A 21392-nucleotide genomic window follows, 5' to 3' on the forward strand; every position below is an offset into this window, starting at 1 on the left:
GTCCCTGGGTGCCCCCTACAAACCATTACGCCAGGCATCAGATACCCACTTGACTCTGAAGAGAGTTTTCTTATTTATATTGGCCTCGGCCAAGAGAGTTAGTGAATTTCACAGTCTTTCATACGCCGTCTCCCATTCAAGGGGATGGGGGGAGGTAATGTTTGGCTTCGTCCCTGAGTTTATCGGCTACGCTACTCCCAGATTTAGGCCCTTCTGGATTTGGAGTCTTCATAATGTAACCGATGATCAAGATCAACTGTTACTTTGATCAGTGAGGAGTTTGAGGTACTCTCTCAAGAGAACAGCAGTAGCCCTCCCCCGAGTGTCAGCACGGAGAAGGTTAAGAGGAAGATCACCAAAAACACCATCTCTGCTTGGATTCACAGGGTCACTGATCTGGCCCTGAATCTCGATCCTCCTCCAGAGACGAGGCAACCCAGAGTTCATGACGTTAAGGGCATCAGCGCGTCCCTAGCGTTCAAGAAGAACTACTCTGTGATGCAGGTCTTACAAGCGGGCATGTGGAAGTGTCGGAATACCTTCACCGCCCACTACCTGTATAATGTGACCTACATGAACTGGAGACGTTCTCCATTGGCCCTGTGGTGGCCACACAACAAGTGGTTTAGACACCTCAGGCTCCTTGAGGAACAAGTAGCAGATGGTTAAGGGCAAAGGTTACCCGGGATTAGTCTGGGATGAATGATAAGAATGACTGGCTCTTTGTCTCTTTCATTTTCCCCTCTTGGGAACAACACCTACGGTCCTCGGCAAGTTGGCCTCATCTGTCTGCAGGTAAAACCATTTCCTTGTGTAACCAAACATAGAAATAATGCTTGCTGCATCCCCATACCCCTGGCGAGGTGGGATTGGGTAACGTCTATGGTTGATTCGAAGAGTCCTATGTTTCTGAGAAATCTTACCTAGACTAATCACACTGCTAGTTTCACACAATCACTCAGATTGCTCAGGTAGCTAAACAGGTTTTGCACAGATTTTAGTGAGGTATCAGGGTTTCTCCCTACAGGGAAAAACCCTGGGTCAAACACCAGCCAGTTGGTTTGGACTTCCACCCTCCTAAAGGGTGATTCTTCCTTTATAAAGAGCAAAATGGTTTGTATTTAATGTCGGAACAAATGACAAATTTGAAAGTAATTTCCATTTTTCCTAACGATACAAACCTTAATCTCTTTGGCCCACCATTACTTGTACCCTTGTAAGTCCTGCTTGCAATCAAAAGTGACGAGACAACACAGGTGTGTGTGAGCAGGGTAGCAGGCTACCCCTCCACCCCCGCTAACCAGTGGTGAGGTAGTTACACCTAGCTAAAAGTCTTATGGCTAGTCCTCCAGCTTCCCCGAAATTATAACCCTAATAAATACCTCAATGTTTGTATTGTTAAGAAAAATACAGATTACTTGGAAATTTGTTATATCTATTATGTCCCCGTTCTTCAAACAAGGTGGAGTCGGGCAATGTATAGATTATGAACGGGCTCACCCCTACTCTGTACTTATCTATTCACCTCCCATTGAAATCTTTTACTCTTTCCAGCACTGATTGCCCAGGCTGTCATCCTACGAGGAAAGCGAGGTGTCAGGCTGCCTCTTGAGGAGCTCTTATGAAGCACATGAGGTCATCCTGGGACAGTAGCCAGCCAGTTGGTTTGAGGTTCTCAACCCACCTTAAGGTGAGTCTCCTACGTAAAGAACAGAAGGTTTGTATGCTGCACTGGAACAAATGACAATGGTTCCCTAACTGGAATACAAACCAACGCTATTTATGGGGGATATATAGGGGTATTACTTTCGGCAAGGCTGAAAGGAAAAGCCAATAGAATTCAGCGAGGGTTAACCAACCATACTGCTAGCTAGCGGAGGGATGGGGGGGGGGGGTTTAGTATCTTCCTCTCTCAACTACACACCTGCGACTGTACTTTGCTTTGCTTTTGGCTCGGAGGGAGAACGGTTGTTACTGCTCCTCCTCCTCACCAATTTGGACAGCCATTACTGATCACTTTTTTGTTTTTTCTTTTCAGTTTGTGTGTGCCTTCCCTGCCAGCCATGCATACCTGCCCTGGGCTCGTCGATTGGCAAGTCAGCAGCCTGTTCTTCTCCAGCTCGTCAGCAGCCTTTGGCTGCACACCTGTCTCTTTCCTGTCGTTCCCCAACGACTTGTCGCTCTCCAAAAGAGGAAAGCAAACGTCGCCAGACGTGCGCTCCTCACCGCTCGCCGATGCACTGATCGCTCAGATGATAGCCAACAGACGGATGCTCATGACTGGGCTACTATAGCACATCGGCTCCAAGAACCAGCCTCCCGATAGGTGCTAACGTTCGTTAGATCTCCAGCACTGATTTGAGCGTCGTCAATTGTGGGAAGAGAGGCCTGCAAGACCTTATCCTCCTCGAGCTCTGGAACTCCCACCTGAGAGACGAAAGTCTCCTCCCCATCATTCACCGTTGCCTCGTTCTCCTCTCCGCAAATGCAGAACATCACGCTCGCCTGGAAGAGCGGAAAAAAGCAAGCTGCAGGAATTCAAGATTCCGAAGAGACCACCTTCACGGTCGATTCCTGTTGCTCGGAAGGAGACTGCAGCTCCGCATCCTCCCTCTAACTCCTCCTGGATGTCAGATAAGGCTCCCTTGTGGGGTCCCTCTTCGTCGTTCTATATAGGGTAACTTTCCGACAATGCCACAATCGGTCCGCAGCCGTGAATTGCAAGATCATGTTTTATTCATAGTTTGTTGTTCTCTTTATATCAATACATTATGATTTTGAGTTTTTTATTCATAGTTTAATGTTATCTCTATGTTCCAAAATATTGAGTTTGGAACCTTGGTTAGGGCAGTAACCCAGGCCTTTACGGCAGGTATCCCACCTGCTTATCCTTCGGGAACTCCCAGGATTCCCCTGGAAGAATCTTTCTCTACATTTTCAGACCCACGGCGAAGATCCACGGTCCCTCCCCGTCAAGAAACTTTGGTTTCTTCTTCTCCCCTGAAGCGGAAAAGAGGAGTATCTGATGAAGTACTGTAGCTTCATGTAGGGTCAAGCTGACCCCCGTCAGGTCGTCCAAGGGAAGGTCAAGTGTTGCCATGCCCACTTCTCCTCACCCTCCTGCTCCTCACTCATCGATTCAGTCAGAGTTCTCTCTCTCAGGGAAGAGTCCTTATGTGACTCTTTCTGTCCTTTGCTCATTGAGGAAGTCCCACGAGACCACAGAGTAGTCTCGAAACCCATGGAAGAGTCCATCCTTCCCCCTACGGGTGACCAACAGAAGGTCGTTCCATCCAAACCTCCTGTGCTAGAGACTTTCTTCCCTCCGAGGAAAGAGTCTAAGGATTCAAAAACTCTGCCAAAGTCCTCATTGGGGATTACAAGACCTGCGGAGTGGGTCAAGCAGTCTACATTTGACCACTTCGATAACGACCACGACCCACCCCGAGGTGATGTATCGTGCGTGGAAGACAACGATTCGGCTGCCAGTCCTTCTTCAGAAGCTGAACAGAAAGAGTCAGAACATGGCATCCGGCAGGTTCTAGCTTGCATGAGTTCACTCAGTGGGTTGGCAGACCCATTGATGGCTCCTCAGGAGGGCAAGGTCATGGTCTTGGCCCACGTCTTTGGCACTCGGAAGCCCCAAGAACAGCGAAGGTCTCAGGGACTGAAGAGTGCCCGGCGGAAGGTGTCTGCCCAGCTCTCCGAGTCCTCTAGCTCTCTTCGATCAGGCTCATCCTTAAAACTACTGCAACATCTGAGTGTCCAGCAGAGAAATTTTTAAGAGGTCCTTGACGAGTGTCTCCCGGCCCTTAGAGGAACTTACGAAGGGGATCTCTCTAAAGAGACTCTTCGGGCTTCAAGTTTACTTCTCAGCTTCGGAAATTCTAAGCAAAGAGAAAGTGGCAAAGTATGCCATGCAGGCTACTTTTTGGCTGGATCTATGGTTGGGATCAGTGAGAAACCTGGTGCAAACAAAGGGTTTTTCCAAAGAAGACTCCCGGAAAGGGATGGAGACTTTCCTCCTGTCGGGTATTTGGACTATTGAGTTCGTTGCCCACCAAGTAGTGAACTTGTGGGCGAACGCCATCTTAAGGCTTAGAGATGCAATAATCGAGAGATTCCATTTCCAAGTCCCAAACTGCGAGATAACGAAATTCCAAAACTCCTCTCTGAAGGGTTCCCCTTTGTTCAAGCTGGGGGATGTCGAGCGAGCTGCGGAGAGATGGAGGAAGTCCTACCAGGACTCCCTCCTCCATAGGACCTTGACATCCCGCCCCTACGGACTACGTTCTCTCCCGCAGACGAAACAACAGAAACCAACGCTGAACAGGACTGCGGCAACAGACAACAAGGTGTCTAAAAGCCCCTTACCTGTCAAGTCAAACAAGGCTCTAAGTAGTCCTGTGGAGGGAAGTATCCTAGAGGAGTCGGCCGTGGCCGCAAATGCTATGTGATTCCCCTGCTTGTCCACCAGTGGGGGAATGCCTGCATTGCTGCCTGAAGAGCTGGATGCAGCTTGGGGCCGAACCCTGGATAGTCTCCGTGATTAGTTCAGGGTATCGCATCCCGTTCACTCAATCTCTCCCCCCACTGATCAAGACACTAGTGTCAACTAGCTCCTATGCAAAGGGATCTGCAAAGAAGCTGGCTCTTCGGGCTGAAGTCCAGACTACGTTGAAGAAGAGCACTCTCTAAAAATTCCTCGGCGACTCCCCAGGCTTTTCCAGTCGACTCGTTTATGTGAAAAAGGCGTCTGGAGGCTTGAGACCAGTCATCGACCTCTCAGCTCTGAACAAGTTTGTTAAACCTCGTTCAGCACGGATACAGTTTATTGGTTTGCGGACTGTGGCCAGATGTAGCACGCAGACTGCCTAGTGTCTGAATGCCAACCACACTCCAACATTCACTAAACAAAAAGATATGATGGAATAATCATAAACCTGGGTAAAAGGTAAACAATCACGAGAGCTGGGCAATGGGCACCACCCCTCAATTTTTCATACTAGGCAAGGGGACCCAGCAAGAACCTGAAATTTCCCTATTATCTTTTCTTGGGTTCCCCGTCTCTCTTTGCAGTGCTATGCATGAAGTTCTAAATAAGATGAGCAATATGCTTTCTAGGTAGCAGGTTTCCTCATTATATTTCAAGTTATTTGAATATTACAAATATTAGGAGAGAAAAAAATGTTACAAAGAAAAACAAACTTCAGGCTTGAACGGGGAATATCTTAGGTGAGGAAGTGCATTGAAATAGGATTAAAAAAAATTATTCAAATAATTGAGAGAAAAACAAATTTCATATATGTGAAAATACAGGTTTACAAAACCAGGAGAGATATATCTCTTTATACAGAACCTCTTTGGAATCAAAACTAAATATTTAATCTACATATACAAGTATAAATAAAGACCAACATAAGTGTAAATATTTGGGCTGAATTCAAATGCAATTTGACAGGTCACTTCAGTTAGGATCAAAGGTATTGTAAAACAATATTACCTATCTCTACATTCTCATTTTAACATCAGAAAGAGGCCCCTCCTCTAGATTGCATAGTCACACACACACACAAAAAAATAATTCATTCATTATAAGTCAGAAAAGGGGTAAGACCGCTGGACTTCATGTGCACCCTAGATCTAAAGGATGCATACTTCCAGATCCCAATCCATCCGTCTTCAAAGAAGTATCTCAAAATCACACTAGACAACAAGAAATATCAGTTCAAGGTACTGTGCTTCGGTCTTTCCACAGCACCTCACGTTTTCACGAGAGTGTTCACCCTAGTGTCATTTTGGGCTCACAGAATCGGCATCCGTCTCCTATGCTATCTGGAAGTGTGGCTGAGTGTAGCAGAATCGGTGGCGCCCTTTCTTCAGCACAGTTACAAACTTCTGGGACTTTGCCAAGATCTGTGAATCTTGGTTAACCCCAAGAAGTCCTCTCTGCTTCCCTCTTAACGACTGGTATACTTAGGAATGATAATAGACACCAATCTTCAAAAAGCCTTCCCATCACACGAGAGGGTAGTGAAGCTGAGGAAGGTTGCAAGACCTTTCCTCATACAAGAACTCTCACCCCAAAGGTGGTTATATCTCCTTGGGCACCTATCATCCATGGCCCATCTAGTTCTCAACGCCTGCCTGAGAGGATACGATCTCTCCAATAATGGCTAAAGTCCAACTGGAATGAGGCCTTCGTATCCCCGGACATTGCGATCTCATGGGACCAGAAGAACGGACGGACTTCGAGTGGTGGGTGGCAGACGAGAATCTACTAAAGGGTGTCGACCTTCTTGTCCCTCCCCCAGGACTTGATGCTCTTCTCAGATACATCAAAAGAAGGGGTGAGGCCCCATGTGCTGCACCACACGACCTCAGGCCTCTGGTCAGAGTCAGAGAAGTACCTCCACATAAATCTCCTAGAGATGAAGGCTGTCTTTCTGGCCCTTCAACAGTTTCACTAGTACCTGGCAAGTCACTCTGGTGGTGATGAGCGACAACACCACAGTAGTGGCCTACATCAACAAACAAGGAGGTACTTTTTCACAGCAACTATCACATCTAGCAGTAGAGATACTGAGATGGGCCGAAATCCACTCGATACCACTATCGGCACGCTTCATTCCAGGCAAAAGGAATGTGCTTGCTGACAATCTGAGCAGTGCGTCTCAGATAGTGAGTACCGAGTGGTCTTTGGATCATCTAGTAGCCAACAAAGTCCTGACTTTGTGGGGTTCTCCAACTGTGGATCTGTTTGCAACGGCCCTGAACTTCAGGCTCCCGCTGTACTGCTCCCCAGTCCCAGACCCCAAAGCTCTCTGGCAAGATGCTTTCCAGCAACGGTGGGACAACATAGATGTTTACGCCTTTCCCCCGTTCAGTCTGATGAGGAGGGTACTCAACAAGACCAGAACATCGGTCAATCTTTCAATGACCCTCATAGCTCCGCTATGGCATCACGCAGAATGGTTCCCGGACCTTCTGCAACTCCTAACGGAGCTACCAAGAGAGCTCCCTCCACGACACAATCTTCTCAAGCAACCACATGCCAACATCTTCCACAAAGCCGTAGCTTCGCTACGACTTCACGTCTGGAGACTGTCCAGCATCTCCTCTCTGAGAGAGGATTTTCGCAGCAAGTTGCTGTCAGGATGTCTGGACACCTGCGAAAGTCATCTTCAGCAGTCTACCAGGCAAAGTGGAAAGTCTTCTGTGATTGGTGTCGTGGAAGGGGTATCTCTCCACTTGATGCCACTATTCCAACAATAGCGGAGTTCCTCGTATATTTGCTTAAAGAAATGCGCCTTTCAGTCTCGGCAGTGAAAGGCTATCGCTCAGCCTTAAGTCTAGCCTTCAGGCTGAAAGGAATGGACATTTCTTCATTGCTAGAACTTTCTCTACTCATACGTAGTTATGAACTTACCTGCCCTCAGTCGGAAGTGAGACCTCCCCCTTGGAACGTGGTTCGAGTTCTCAGGTCTCTTTAGAGACCTCCCTATGAACCATTACGCCAGGCATCAGATCGCCGCCTAACCTGGAAAACAGTGTTCCTGCTAGCTTTGGCTTCAGCCAAGCGAGTCAGCGAACTTCATGGTCTCTCGTATGACATTGCCCATTCAAAGGGATGGGAGGAAGTAATGTTCAGCTTCGTCCCTGAGTTTATTACTAAGACTCAGAATCCTGGAGTAGCGGTTCCTCGATTCGACTCCTTCCGGATTTCTAGTCTCCGCTCTGTAACAGATGACCCAGACCATCTCTTACTATGCCCAGTAAGGAGTTTGAGGCTCTACCTCAAAAGAACAGCTGCAGTCCATCCTCATGTGCCAGCTCTATTCGTCAGCACAGGAAGGACTAAGAGGGGGGTCACCAAGAACACCATCTCTGCTTGGATTCGTAGGGTCATTGATCTGGCCTTGAATCCAGATCCTCCTCCGTCACGTCGCCCTAGAGCACATGATGTCAGGGGCATAGCTACGTCCCTGGCCTTCAAAAGAAATTTCTCTGTGAAGCAGGTCCTGCAAGCGGGGGTGTGGAAGCGTCAAAATACGTTCACAGCCCACTACCTGCAAGACGTGACCCACAGGAGGCTCGATACGTTCTCTGTCGGCCCTGTGGTGGCTGCACAACAGCTGGTTTAAAACCTCAAGCTCCTTATTGGACAAGTAGCAGAAGGTTGAGGGCAATGTTACCCGGTTTTAGTCTGCATGAATGAAAATGTTTGACTGGCCCTTATTCTTTTCTTCATCATCCCCTCTCTTGGGGAAGGCAGCATCCTGGGTTCTCTGCATAGCTGACCTCAAACCACTGCAGGTAAACCATGCTCCCTTGTGTTCCTAGTATTAAGTTAATACTGTTACGTCTCCAATACCCTGACGAGGTGGTATTGGGAAAGTCCTAGTCTACAAGTTTCCTTCTAAAGAACTTCAGAACAACTTCCTAGGACAAGTCACACTTCTTCATACCTTCACACACAGCTTGCGTAGGCCGCAGTCCTTGCGTAACAAGGTTCTAGCGAGGTGCAGGGTCTCTTTATTTCTTGGGTGCTTATACACTCGAATAACGAGCCCCCGGGTAAAGCCAAAATGCCAGACTGGGTTGGACGTTCACCCTTCCTAATGGGTGAGTCACCCCTATTAAATAGTGTGGTTTGTATTCCAGTTACGGAACAAATGACAAATTCGTAGATAATTTGTATTTTTCCTAACTATACAAACCTTAGCTATTCAACCAAACTTGCCCACCAGCCCTATCCCCCTTGAAGTCCTTCCTCCAAGCAAAGTGAGCTCAAGCACAGGTGTGTGTGAGGGGGAGCGGTAGTAAGCTACCCTCCCTACCCCCCGCTAACTAGCGGTGTGGGTAGTAAACCCTCGTTAGAAATTAAGGGATTTTGACGAAGGAAAAATCTGTTTCTGGGGGAGAGACCTGTGTCGCCAGGTGAAAAGGTCCTTCTTGTCACTTTTCTGATATAAATATATTCCAAATATACCAGAGAAAGATAAAGCATTGGAATGCAGAGGTTACTACCCTCGCGCGAGCACCCTTTAGGGCGTCGTGTATAAAGAAAGGCCGTGTGATAACCACTATTCACAGGTCGTCTTCCATTTAGATAATTCCTTCGTCAATGTATTCAAGAAGGGTGTGCCGTTACAGCGGTCTCCACCGCACCAACCTGGATCATCCCACCGACGCCCGACACCAGCGCTACCTGACATCCTTCTGTATGTAATCCAACCAGGGCTTGGAAGGAACGGGGTGGGAAGAAACAGGGAAGGGTTTCACCGGGCGACACAGGTCTCTCCCCAGAAATAGATTTTTCCTTCGTCAAAATCCCTTTTCTGGGTCGACCTATGTTCGCCGGTGAAAAGATACAAGAGAATGCCTTCCAAGCTCAAACAAAACAATTAATAAAGGTAAAAGGAAAAAACCCATAAAAACGTGTAAACAGATTTACTAAATAAAAATTGGAACAGGGTTCCGCACATCTTAACACTAGGAATATGAAAATATAAGCTGTAAACATGTGTAAGTATGCTTGAAAAAATAGTATATACACTGAATACGTGAATAAAGATTCACTAAAGCAAAGTGGAACAGGGTTCCGCACAACTTAACACTAGGTAATTTGAAAATATAACTGTAAACACGTGAAAGTATGCTTGAAAAATATTATATACACTGTATAAAAAAACAAAAGTTAACAAAAGGATGAACATAATCTAGGAATGACGTTCCAAAAGAGAATGATGCAGGGTAGCTGCATCTGTGCCACCGAGGTGAGAGGCATCGTGGTGAGAGGGGCAGGTAGAAGGGAGAAGGAGAGGATGATGGACGAAAAATGAAAATTAAGAGGAAATTTTAATCTGGGGAGATGAGACTCCCAGCTGCTATAGTAGAAAATTTTAGGGCCTGTATGTTTTTTAGATAGTGGCGTTTAAAGACCATAGGAGATTTCCAACCTGTATACTTTTTAAGATCATCAAAATTCATGTTAAGGAAATAATTAATTGAAGTGGCTACTGCCCGGATATCGTGTGCATGAGGAAAGGATTCCGGGTCAGCCTGTTTGATGAAGTAAAGTATTTACTGTCTAATACCTTGAATGGAGATAGTACCTCCCTGCTCTCTAATAAACAAGGGACCGGAGGAATGTGTGGTGGATCTAGCTAAAAAGGCCCTAAGAGTCACTACTGGACATAGCGAACTATCTTGTGGAAGGGGAATAATCTTCCAAGGGGACCATCTGTTTTGAGGGTCTTCATTTTTAGCTAGGAAACCTCTATCCAGGGAGAGCAGTACTTCTCCTGACGGGAGGAAATCTAGGTTCTCAGGGTTATGGGAGAGAGCTGCTAATTCTGAAATTCTGGCACCTGAGGCCATGGCTGTAAGAAATAGGGTTTTTCTAAGTAAAGAAATGTACGAGCAGGATTCATTATTGGTAGTTGATGCCAGTTTCAAAACATCGTTTAGAAACCATGTGACCCTTTGTGGACGGATAGAAGGTCTAAGCCGAGCACAAGCTTCAGGGATAGATGAAAAATAAGAATCTGCTAAATTAAACTTGAAGCCAACCTGAAAAATCTTTTTCAGGCTGACTTAATCGTAGTGATAGTACTAGCGGCTAGACCTTTTTCGAACAGAGTTCTGAAAAATGAAATGGCCAAATTTGGGGTCATCTGAAGAATGTCTGAATTCTTTAAAAAGTCCGCTAATTTCTTAACAGCCGAATCATATTGCCTAAGAGTTGAGTCCTTTTTGTCAGATTCAATGAGTAGGACATTGTCCGGATCGATATTTGCATCTTTATGAGCTGCAAATTTCATGAAGTCCACAAAGTTAGGGTTTGGACTATTCTTGAGGAAGCGGACACAGTCTGTGTTTGGACTACCTGTGTCAATTTCGGGTGTGGGATCCGTTTGGGACGGAGTTTCAGCTCTAATAGGAGCGGAAACCAGTTGCTTTTGGGCCAGTTGGGTGTTACTAACGCTACTGTTCCTTTGAAAGATCGTAGTTTGTGTAATACCTTCATCAGAAGATTTACTGGAAGGAACAGATAAATCTTCTGCCAGAGATTCCAGTCTAGAGTTAATGCGTCCATGGCAAAGGCCTGAGGGTCCAGGTTGGGGGCTATGTAGCAAGGGAGTTTGTGATTGAAGCTTGTCACAAACAGGTCTACCTGGAGATCCGGCACTAGTCTGGATATCCACCGGAACGAATTCATGTCTAGGGACCATTCCGATTCTAGTGGTGTGGTTCTGGATAAGGCATCCGCTATAACATTTTTTACTCCTGCCAGGTGCGTAGCTGACAGGAACCAATTTCTTTTTGCTGCCAAGGTGAAAATCATTACCAGAACCTGATTCAGATTGTGAGGTTTGGATCCTCCTCTGTTTATGCAGTGGACTAACACTGAATTGTCTGAGACTATCCTCACTTGACTTGTCTTGTGATGAGACAACCGTTTCAAGGTTAGGAGTACTGCCATTGCTTCCAACACATTTATATGAAATTGTTTCATAACGAGGGACCAGGACCCCTGAAACATCTGGTGTTGGGAGTAACCCCCCCAACCACTGAGTGACGCGTCTGTATGAATCGTCACTTGGGGTGGGGGAAACTGCAGAGGAACTGATTTGGCCAGATTCTTTGGGTCCGACCATGGAAGAAGTCTCTTTATTAGTACAGAGGGGATCGTTGAGACTTTGTCTCTTAAATGTATTTTTGCTCTCTTCCTCCAAACTCGGTTGATGTCCTTGAGTTTGGCTTTTAGGAGGACGTCTGTTACTGAGGCAAATTGTAGTAAGCCGAGGATTCTCTCTAAAGATCGCTTTGTTATCTCTTTGTTTTTGATAAACCGTTTTGTCATTGATGCTATCTCCTTGACTTTCTTGGAAGGAAGGGATAGTTTGTGATCTATTAGGTCCCAACGAATACCCAGCCATTCGAACTGACTTGCTGGGAGTAGCCGTGATTTCTTCAGATTCACCTGAAAACCTAGGTTTTGAAGTAACCGGATCACTTTGGATGTCGCTTCGCGACATTCTTGGACTGTATTTGCCCAAATGAGCCAATCGTCCAAGGAGGCTACCAACATTATTCCTTGGTTCCTGAGTTGTTGCAATATTGTCTCCCCCAATATCCTGAGAGCAATGTTGAGGCCGAAGGGCATCACTTTGAATGCGTAGGATTTCCTGCCTAGCCGGAAGCCTAGGTAGGGAGAGAAGTTTCTCGCTACTGGAACATGATAGTAGGCGTCGGTAAGATCTATAGAGGTGGTGACGGCCCCACGGGGAAGTAAGGTCCGTACCTGAGAGACAGTCAGCATACGGAACCTGTCGCAAAGAATGTAGGAATTCAGTTTGGACAGGTCCAGAATTACTCTCAGTGTGGAAGAATTCTTCTTTGGGACAGTAAACAGACGTCCCTGAAATTTTAGTTTTCTTACTCTCTTTATAGCATTTTTCTGTAGGAGATCTTTGGTGTATTCTTGCAGAACTGGGGTGGGAGTCTGAAAGAAGTTCACTGGCAGAGGTGGAGACCCCTTTTTCCACTTCCAGCCCAGACCTTTGGAAACAATGCTGTGCGCCCAAGGGCTGAAGGTCCATTGGTCTCAAAACCGGTACAATCTCCCTCCTACCCGGTCCGTCTCACTGGTTGTGGGTTGGTTTGAACCTTCTACCTCCTGTTGTGCCTCTGGATCTAGCACCGCCGCGCCGGCGGGACTGGCCTCGAGCCCTGTTACCGCCGGACTGTTTAGGGTATCCTCGAAAGGCCCTGGTAGACTCGTAAGCCGGATTGAAGGCTGGGGAGGACATCCACGTTGCAGTGGAGGATGATTGTCCACCTTGAGGTGCGGGGACGATCATAAACTGTTGGGGCGGAGCTGCTCTCGACGTTGAGGGAGTTGACGTCTGGACTAATGGGATACGTTGTTGACCACGAGCAGCTTTGTAAGAGGTAAAGAATTTCTGTTTCTTCTTAGGGTTTTGGTGCTTCATCGCCGGGTCAAATTTACGCTTAGAAGATAGACCCCAGCGCACCCGGAGGTTCTGATTAGCTCTGGCGGCCTCTTGAAGCACCTTGTCCACTTCTTCCTGAGGGAAAAGGTTTTTACCCCAACAGGAAGCCCTAATCAGTCTGTTAGGTTCGTGCCTAATAGATGCTTCTGCCAGGACATATTTCCTGTAGTTTTTCCTTGCTGAAGAGAAATCATGGAGGTCCAGTTGAAAGGACTGTAACAGACTTTTCGCCAATACTTTGAAGATCTGTTCCTCTTTGTATATGGAAGCCACCAACTCTAACGATGTTAAAGCGTTGATGGATCTAGCCAGTCTCGATCTTGCTTCGTATTCTGATTTAAGCATGTTTTCCGGCAACTTTGGTAGCTTCTCTGAAAATAAGGAGGAAGCACAATCAGGATCTAGTTTGCTGACCGTGAAGGTCGACGGAGCATCACGCCAGAAATCCCTAGTGGCTGGCATGAGAAGAGAGGTAGCATCCGTCTCTTTTTGATGGTTGGCATGGGAAGGTCCTCCTGAACTGCTTGGAGCGTTAGCTCCGCAACCTTATCCGCGAAAGGAGAGGGGATATCCTGGGGCGTCGTAAAAATAGTATACGACCCTTTATGAGGAGTCAACTTGGTGTTAGTACAGCCCCAGTCCGATAAGGTACGAGCAGACAGCTTGGGCCTGTTCTTTCGGAAAGATGACTGTTTCCTTGGGGACCTTGTCCATTCTGACCAGAGCGTTCTCCGTCAAATGCACAAACCCGTTGAAGGGAAACCGGAGATCCTCTGGGTAAAATTCCAGGTCTGATAGGGGTTGAGTACCTAGACCTTCAATGGTAAGAGTACCATCTAAATAAGGGGCATGAAGAGCAAACTGCCAAGGGTTGTTCTTGTTGAACGGCGGAAGCTTTGAAGCATCTGGGACTGCAGCCGGAGCTGTTTGAGATCCGGAGTGGAGCAGTCCTGCAATCATGTCCCTAATGGGTTTTAGTTGCTCCGCCACTAAGGCAGATACTGACTGAGAGTCAGTAGGGGGGTTTGGGGTAAGAGAATACATTCTCTGCTCTAACCTCCCTGAACCTGGACAGCAGATTGTCCGTAAAGAGGTCTTGTTTGTCTTGCTCCGTCTTCTTCGACCTAGCGGATTTACTCCTCTGTCCTTTAGAAGGAGGAGGAGCCTTGGCAGCTGGTAAAGGGTCAGGCGAAGACGACGGCCCAGGGACCGGAGACAATGCTGTTGATGTTGACGGGGTTGGCTTTGAAGTCTTAGATGAAGGTTTCGAAGCTTTTAAGGGCTTAACCTTGGGACGAACTGATAGAGATCCTTCCCAAGGTGAAGCAGCGGGCTTGTCAAAGCCTAGGAAGGAGGAAGAAGAAGAAGGAGTTGGAGAGAAAAAGGAACCTGCCGTATCCTCTGCACCACTAACCTGCTCGTCCATCGGTTCTAGATGGATGTCCAAAGAAGCGACGTTTCCTGACGAAAGCTGTTCTTCAGACGGTGGGGCCATGGCAGAATGAATGGCGTCGATGATAGGGGCAGCTACTTCTTTCTCCACGGCCGCCGACAGAGAGCCAGGGAATAGGCGAGATGCCATGTCGCCGTCTAAGACGTAAGGGCAACCTTGGGGGGCGTTACGGCCAAAACCGGAGACCCACTGCCGGAGACTTGCCTTGGCCGTCTTCAGGTCTTCTTCGTCCGCCTGAAAGAGGGAATAGGATATAAGTTCGAACGAACTAAAGGAAAAAGATTATGTTTATATCAATAAATTAGAAAATTGGATATGAACAACTGTTTCCAATTTTATCCATCATTCAGTAAAGTTGAAATTTGAAACTTGAATGAGAATGACTATATCAAATCTTAAATCATCATTCAGGAGAATTGAAGTCATCTCGAAGCAGAGCGAGCATGACTCCGGGAACCAAATCATATAAGGAGTTTGGCCCTCCTCCAGGGCGAAGGAAATCGCACAGTGAGCGTGCGATCGGCAAACATCATGGCCCACCGGGTCGCTGAATGCTGCCAGACAACCTTTGAAGGCGCAGCGGGCTTTCTGTAATATAAAGGTTTATTATAAGTACACCGTCTCCTTTTTAAAATATTTAGACTTAAGATAATGGGTATGCAAGCAACACATGACATGCATAAAGGAGACTAGTTCTAGCTAGTCGCCACCCTAAAGGAGAGAATGTACTGTAGTTTAAGAATACTAAAGGTATGGCATTAGGGTTCAAAATTCCCCTCCGTTGCGCCCCGGAGGTCCGGGGAGCGTCGGAGTAAAGCCTAGCTTGGCTAGATAAACATAAAAACAAAATCTAGTACAGTATTCAAAATTGGGGTACATATTTCTACTCCGTTGTACACTGGAGATCCGGTGGACGACCGGAGAGAGTGGTAAAAGCTGTCGCAAAATAAATAGTAATGGATATACTTAAAAACAATAGTGTCGTGCATTTCCGGGAGGACCGAATGGACGGAGAAAGATACCGGGGCCAGAGCAAGTATCCAAAACAAAACCGGGAAGCCTGACGAGGGGAGAAGCTCCCAGTCGTCGGGGATCACCGGAGGTGAGTAACATGTGATTATACGGACATAAAATAATACTAGCGTTCCCTGCTCAAACCTCTATGGTGACGGAGATCCAACGGCGGAGCTCCGGCGTGGGGCTCCGTGAAACTCATAAGGAAAGAGACACTATGTCCAGTCCCCTCTATCCCCAAGCCATAGCGGGGGAGATGGGGAGGGACTGAGGGAAGAGGGGGAACGGAGATGGCGGCTTGGAGAGCAGGCCATGAATGTCCCTTATAGGGGATCCTTACCTAAGTAGGGATAATAATAGGACTGGCTCTAGCACGACTGAACTGCAAACGCTATAAAATAATCAAACTGAACTAGAGTAAATAGAAGGAGATAGGGTAACCTTAGACAAAGAAATAATAAATAAATAATAATAAACGAGAGAGGGGGAGAAACCAGCCTCTAAAGAGCAGGTGGAATCTAATTCCAAGTAGCCTACATGTATCAGGCTAACTGAGCTAAAAGCGAACAGAGGGGGAAACTCCAGCCTCTCTCTCACTAAGGTTACCTCGACTCAATCCTAGTAAATAAATAGAACCCAAAGTGAGAAAACACTAGTACACTAGTGCAAAAATGACCTGTCCGTTGAAGTACAAAGGTCTTAAAAACGTGGAATTAGCGAAGAAGAGAGGACATGACAGCCAGGATAGAAAGGGAAATTCCTTTCCAGGGTAATGATAACGTAAAGTTAAAAGAACACATCAGAATGTGAAAAACAAAAACATTGAACCTTGAACATGAGTAGTAAATGAATACCCGATAAATATAAATATATATATATCCCAACACTAACGGGAAAAACAACACAAGCTGTGACGCGCTAATGGCTGCCCATGGCCGAAGCCTGCACTAACAAACAACGCGCAAAACGCGAGTAAAAGGTAAAATACCATAACACTGAGTATGAAAACAGAATCTAGGGTACTTAACATTGGTGCAGGGGTAAGGAGAGCCTCAGCCATCTCGAAAATAATCCAAAAGAGCGCAAAAACCACAGACACAAAGCAAAGGTAGCAATGCTTCACGAGTCCAAAAAGAAGGATGTCAGGTGGCGCTGGTGTCGGGCGTCGGTTGGGTGATCCAGGTTGGTGCGGTGGAGACTGCTGTAACGGCACACCCCTCTTGAATACATTGACCACTATTCACAACCTGTGAATAGTGGTTATCACACGCCCTTTCTTTATACACGACGCCCTAAAGGGTGCTCGCGCGAGGGTAGTAACCTCTGCATTCCAATGCTTTACCTTTTTCTGGTATATTTGAATATATTTATATCAGAAAAGTGACAAGAAGGACCTTTTCACCGGCGAACACAGGTCAACCCAGAAAATGGCTCGTCATTTCAGCTACGCCAAAAGTAATAACCCTATTAAATAGCTAAGGTTTGTATAGCTAGGAAAAATACAAATTATCTACGAATTTGTCATATTTGAGATCTTCTCATAGAACCTTGAGTTCTTTATTTACTTTAGACCCTTCTGCTGCAAAACCCTAGTTAGTGAGGCAAAATACTGAGTTGGTAGCCTGAATCCTAACATCTTTTCACTTGGTGAAGTAACAGAGCTGAAGCAACCTCATATTGCATATGTGGATGGAGTATTATATTGTATGATTCTCATAAAACAAAAGGTATTTGTTGAAGTTTTGGCAAAAGCTTATCAGTTGCATCATGTTTCAGGTGGTAGTCCACATAATTTTCCTGTAAGCTCGGCTACTAGCTTTCACGGTTTAACTCATTATGGTGTAAATGTAGGCGTCGCCAACAAATTTGTTTAAAATCTTTTCTTTACTTGGAATATGTTGTGTTTTGAATATCGTAAAGTCATTTAAACCTCAAAAATTTGCGTATAACCTCCAACTATTATCAGAGAGGTAGAAAGCTCAATAATAATTTTTCAACTTTTATAACCTTTCAGTGAATATGAGCAGGAAAGAGTTTCTTACTAGGATATCACAAGTTAGATTAATACTGTACCAGACTTTATTCTTCAAGTTTTACCACATTCACTTGAAAAGATATCAAATTCAAACATAAGTTTTACTAATTCTTCATTTAGATGCTTACCTAAATCTGGTGTAGGGCTGTAATCTGAAGGATTACAATTTTCTAAATTTTCTAAGGCTCTGAAGTCATCTTTGCCACCAGCATCAACAAAAATAATGTTTGAGAACTTGCACAACTTTTCATTAAAACAATGACTAACAAAATTGTCCCTCTTATAGAACTTCTCTCTCCGTGTATATGAGGGAGGGACAGTGCGTACTGAGAATACATCCTCTCTAGAGACCTTTTGTACTGGTCAGCAGTGCCTGATAAACCCCGCTCCTAGAAGGCCTAGTCATTGAGAATCGAGTTCCCTGTACATGCATTGTGTTGTATGCTGTTGTAAATAATAGACGTGTAAACTAATCCCTCTTAGGTCTGTCTAAACCATCCCTCAGCAGGTCAAGACCATTACATGTTTAAGGGCGGAGACGGCAAGTATCGTATGGTCTACCATCAGGAAAGAAAACTTCATGTAGGTTGTACCCCTTGCTTCGTCTTCAGAAGAGTATTTCAAGGCTTTGTGCTTTGTAGTATCTGCCACTCCCTAAGTGTTCGTAGAGTGTCCACGCTCTTCTTTTCTCTTGCCCACTCAAATGAGATGTGCCTCTTTAGGTATCGTGACGATTGGGTGATCCTTTCATCCTCAGAGGCATTAACTCCTGGATCATGACAAGACTTCTTTTTACTGTGATCTGAGAATCGTGATCAATTATTGTTATTACTGTATTATTATTATTATTATTATTATTATTATTATTATTATTATTATTATTATTATTTTTAGGTAAGCTACAACCCTTGTTGAAAAAGCAGTATGCTATAAACCCAAGAGCTCCAACAGGGAAAAATAGCCCTGTGAGGAAAGGGAACAAGGAAATAAACTACAAGTGAAGTAATGAAAAATTAAAATAAAATAGTTTAAGAACAGTAACAATAATGAAATAGAGTTTTCATTTATAAACTATAAAAATTAAAAAAAAGAAGAGGATGATAAATGAGATCGAATAGCGTGGCACGAGTGGAGACTAGAGAACAATGGTTTGATATTGGGAAAATCCAGTCTCGAGCCCAAGCAGGAAGATAAGAGTTCCTGGGTATGTTGATAGACATGGAAGAAGCTGGAAACTTCTCATCAGACGATTAAGTCGGCAAATTCAGGGAGATTGCGGAAACGTTCATGCACAGTCAAGAACTTCCAACTCGACTGTGACAAACTTTTCAAAGTTTTTGTGGCTCATTCTTTACGGTATTATGGTTGCTTATACATTAGGGTATCAAACTTTTTATTTTTTACAGCAGTTGTTATACATTTTTAAAGCTTGCATATTTCAAGACTGGCTTTTTCCTGACAGACTGACAGCGCCCAATGCAATGTAGTTATTGTCAAGTATGTTAGTCCATTATAATTACATGTATATTGAGAATTAAAATTATGTAGTCCACTTTGCTGTCCAACCTCTCAGCTATTACCACTTATATAATTGTGGGATTTTTTTCTGTTGTACCTCGGATACTAAACGGCTCCAAGTGCCCAGGCAATAAGGGCCAAAATCATAAATCAAAACAGGTCTGTTAACAATATGTTGAGCAGTTTTAAATACATCTTAATAGTAGGAAAATGAGACGACATTCACTAAGATTGTAACTCGATCGTAGTGTGTGGTCAAAATATATATTTTCTAAAGTAATAGATGGTTTCGATATGCCCTGGGGTAGAGGTGTAAGAATACTACCATCTTACGGCCTGTGTGTCGTGGAAAACAACCGGTAGGACAGCTGCTGACTTGCAATTTTGCTTTATAGTAAAAGGTTAGGCCCACTGCCAATAACTTTGGGAAATACGGCCTTGCAGTTGGACTACTAATTCAAAGGCTAGGCCCGCTGCTAATAACTGTGGTTGATGATTGCTTAGGGCATGCAATTGGGAAAACAATATTTAAGTATAAACCATGTCAGTTGCAGCAACGGACTCATTGATGTAGGGATAAATGGGTTAAAGAAGAGTAAATGGCGTCGATGTTTTTAATTGTGAAAATAATGTTGCCTTAAATTGTTGTGGCACTAGTGGGAAAATCCTTGCTCTCTCGTCTTTTTAACTAGCGTTCCCCGCTTATCGTAATACCTAGCAGACTCAAAAGCTGCTATATTTTACTGCCCGTTTTTCTATCTTGGCTAAGAGGAGGATGACAGACCTTATGTTAGTCTGTGATATCAGTGCTAAAGGCTTGTCTATCACTTGGCAGTTTCTGTTGGTTAAAGCTAAGGAAACTATTTAATTAGAATACCCAAAACTGAACATTATGATAAAATGAAATTTAGTAAAATTGGTCCTGAAGTGTGGTGGCAGCGATAGATTTTCAACTGAAATTGTCATTGCATTTGTATCTTAGAGTATTGGAGTTGTTCTTACCATCTCATTATTATTATTATTATTATTATTATTATTATTATTATTATTATTATTATTATTATTATTACTAGCCAAGTTACAACCCTAGTTGGAAAAGCAAGATGCTATAAACCCAAGGGCTCCAACAGGGAAAAATAGCCCAGTAAGGAAAGCTTTTTAAAATCAGTGGTAACTTTTTAAGAATGCTTTCTTCTCAGTTTATGGTTATATTTATTCCTATTCTATATGTTTGTTTATTTAGAGTTTCATAAAACCTTTTATTTTTTATTAGTTTAGTTTGATCTGTAAGAATGAAAGGCTAAAATGCCTATTGTAATACAATCTTGGCATAGAAATTAAAACTTAACATTTTCTTTCAGGAGGTGACTGCTGGTGATTTTTAAACTCCTCGACCATCTACGATGAAAACATGGAGAGGGTGGTCTGTGGCACCTTATCAGTACCAACCAAACTTGGCCGAGTCCCTCGTCAGGCAGGGAGGAACTATGAGAGAAAATATCTTTTTTTTTTTTTTTTTGTCGGCTGCCTCCCAAAAAGGGAAAGTGCAATGGTAGTTAGAGTGATTTTAAAAGAAGACTCTTGCATTGAAGGAGACCAGGTGAATCCTCCGTTTCTGTAGAGAGTTGATCATAAAAAGTACCTTGATTTTTAAAAAATGTCAAGGTATTATTAAAATTATTAGATTTTTTTAAAGGGCTTAGATCACAGGCTAAAATGCCACTTGCACAAACTGCGCAGCCTCTACAATGTTTACAACTCTTTCAGAAAGATCAAATCACTGGCAGCCTCTTATATTGAATAGGGAACACTGTTGTCACGGGATACTGTTAGTTAATTTTATATCTTTTCTGAAGACAACCATTTTCTTAATTAGAAATTCACGGAAATTTATCTTTGAGTTTTTAACACTCCCAAACTTTGTAGTGTTTCCATGTATGAATGTGATAGTAGAAATAAAAATTGAAGGATTTATGTAAGTTCATTAAACTAAGATTTGATCAGTATATGATGTGTGTTTACAATATTGTGCATACCTAGTGGTAGTTATCCTGACGTGTGTTTACAAAAACTCAATAAGATACTTGTAATGTGAATCTAGAAGTGATAGTATTTGATGGTAAATATAAAAATGCATTGTAAGCATCCTATGAAGTACCTAACATTTAATTTCAGATTTTGTAGTTAAGAGACAGTAGATAACCTTGAGAGCCAGGCCATGTGACAATGTTGATTGTTGTCAATTTCTAGATCTGTTTTGGTGAAGAAGGTTGGGAAAAAACCGAGTATCCCGTATAAACAAAGATAAAATATTGGTCAAATTAGTAGATATAAGTATTTATTTTTCAAA

At 44.3% G+C, this 21392-nt stretch overlaps 1 long non-coding RNA gene across 1 annotated transcript in view; it reads left to right on the forward strand.

Moving 5' to 3' along the window:
* Nucleotides 1-21184, forward strand: part of LOC137633549 (uncharacterized) — a 55176-nt gene extending 33992 nt beyond the window's left edge. Inside the window, exons 3-4 of the long non-coding RNA XR_011042267.1 lie at nt 1555-1690; nt 20404-21184. This is a non-coding gene — a long non-coding RNA (uncharacterized lncRNA). The remainder of the gene's footprint in view (nt 1-1554; nt 1691-20403) is intronic.
* Nucleotides 21185-21392: the final 208 nt, after the last annotated feature.

Source organism: Palaemon carinicauda, chromosome 43, assembly GCF_036898095.1.
Source record: "Palaemon carinicauda isolate YSFRI2023 chromosome 43, ASM3689809v2, whole genome shotgun sequence".
Classification (NCBI taxonomy): Eukaryota; Metazoa; Arthropoda; class Malacostraca; order Decapoda; family Palaemonidae; genus Palaemon; species Palaemon carinicauda.